Source organism: Nicotiana sylvestris, chromosome 4 (assembly GCF_000393655.2).
Source record: "Nicotiana sylvestris chromosome 4, ASM39365v2, whole genome shotgun sequence".
In the NCBI taxonomy this organism is placed as follows: domain Eukaryota; kingdom Viridiplantae; phylum Streptophyta; class Magnoliopsida; order Solanales; family Solanaceae; genus Nicotiana; species Nicotiana sylvestris.
The window spans coordinates 131124604-131126833 of record NC_091060.1 but is presented as its reverse complement, the minus strand read 5'-3'; the positions used below and the strand labels follow the sequence as shown (position 1 = coordinate 131126833).

General features: G+C 34.0%; 1 long non-coding RNA gene across 1 annotated transcript; it reads right to left on the bottom strand.

Moving 5' to 3' along the window:
• Nucleotides 1–269: 269 nt before the first annotated feature.
• On the bottom strand, nucleotides 270–1773 carry LOC104234579 (uncharacterized). The gene is made up of 2 exons (XR_712987.2): nucleotides 1538–1773; nucleotides 270–581 (listed from the first exon to the last, which is right to left on the bottom strand). It is a non-coding gene; the product is annotated as an uncharacterized lncRNA (long non-coding RNA).
• Between the last annotated feature and the right edge of the window lie 457 nt (nucleotides 1774–2230).

Here is a 2230-nt window from a genome sequence, read left to right as displayed (position 1 = left end):
AACGCAAACGAAAAGAGACCTTGTCTTAATTTTCCCCTTTTCTTATTTTCAATTATTTGGCACCAAAACAATCTTTTTGCCCAAAACTTGATTCCTATTTTTCTATTCAACCGAAAAAAAAAATCTTCGAAAAACTTGTTCGTCTCTAAATTATTAGCCGTTTATAACTATTAATAATATAAAGGACAGAATAAAGACTTCACATTTTAATCAAAATGATCACTTAACTAAATACAACGAAGTACCGCTCATATCAGCCAAACGCAAAATTCAGAATGAACTTCAGGTCCAAATCTTTTTTAGCCCCACAAATAACAACATAACAGTAAGAAAATTGATGGCTGATTCTTCATAATTCGAAAAAAGAAAAAAAGAAGGAAGATGTTTTGGTATTAGGTAGACAAGGCAACAAAGGCAAAACAGAAAGAGCTAAGAGAGAACCCATGGTATTTCAGGTGCTTTCACACACAAAAGAGTAGGCTGGACTGCTGGTACTAGCGTGGTGCTCCGCCGCGGTTTTAGCGGGCAAAGGACGAACAGTACTGACCCACCAGCTGACATGTGTTGTCGCAGCTAATACCCTACAAACAAACAGGAAATTACTCCCAAGGACCTTGAAAATGGCCATAATTTTGGATTTGTGACTTGTGCTTGTTCCAGGGGAAAATCTTAGTGTCAAAAGTCCAAAGTGTTACCCATAGAAAAAGTGAACTGCAATACTTATTAAATTTGAATTTCCACCAATAAATCAAGCTGGGTCAAAAAATCAAAAATGATATCAGAGTGTCCTATTTGTCCCTATCCAAGTTGTGAGATATGAGTTCAAGTGAACCCATACTTCTCTCCCTAAACCACGTATAACAATGTTATATTTTTTCAAAATTACTTAAATATATGTGCGTGAACCCATGCTTAAAGACTATGATGGTGCAATTATTATTCCAAATTTACTATTGAATAAAACCCGTTTTCTACGTCTATTATAAATTCTTCCAAACTTTGAGTAAGACTCCTAGCAAAGCTTTCTGGATTTGTATAGTTATTACGATTATTGGACATTAACAATAAAATTATTTTTTGCGATTGAAACTTTATATTGTGAAAATCCTACTCGGTACTCTCTCTCTTTTATTCTATAGACTTGTATAGTTACCATATTATCTAAATTATGAGCTGAAATTACCCCTTTACTACTCTTTTTTTTAATCCACTCTGTTCATCTCTTCTTCCCAATCTTTTAAAGATTTTAACTCTTTTCTTAACTCTTATTTCTTTAACCTCACCCCGGCCCTGGTTAAACACTTATACCCTTCTTAATTGTTTTCGGGTTTTACTTAACCAGTTTCTCCTAGGAATTTACAGGTTAATCCATCATAATTATTAAGAAATTGGGAAGCTAACCATATACTTAGAGTGATATCTAATAATCGATCATATGAACATGAAATATACAACTATACATGATAACAAAAATTTTAAAATAGATAGGGGTAATATCTAGCAGGAACATAATTTAGATAAAAGATGAGTAACTTACATGCTTATAGGAGAGATATTTCCCTTTCGGGAAACCCGAAAAAGTCTACTGAGCATTGGGAATTAAAAACGATCACACATAAGCATAAGGCCTTATTTATTTTACAAGCTTAGAGGAGGAACTACTAAAATATTCATAAGGAAATATTTTACAAAGGGTTTTGGAAAGGGGGATGATGATGGAAAGGGGAGTTGGTTGGATGGGTTTTCTTTAGAGTGTTTTTTCTCTTCGATCTTGTTTTCCTTCTGCTTCCTTCTCCTTTTTATAGCTAAATTTTGGAACGGATTTGAAAAACGGATTCCAAACTCTTTCGAAATCTATCTTGTCCAGCCTTGCAGGGTACTTCATTGGGCCCCATCTTCACATGGCTTGGTCGGAGATTCCTTCCGTGTTTGTAACTTTTTCCTACACTCAAAATTTTAACTTGTCTTTTAGCACAACTAACTTTACCTCTTTTCATATCTTCTTTACTTTATGTCACTCGTCACTTTTGTCTTTTAGTACAGCTAGCATTTCTCTGTCACATCTTCTTTTCCTTCTTGTTTTTCTCATTCGTATGCTGTCATTATTGCTCTGTATACCAGCCTTGTTTCCTTTGTCTTTGGTTCTCTTTAATTGTTGTTTTAACTGGGACTTTATTTTTATGTGTCTAAATTATGTATAGCTATTAAATCGAAACTCATTTCTGACTCA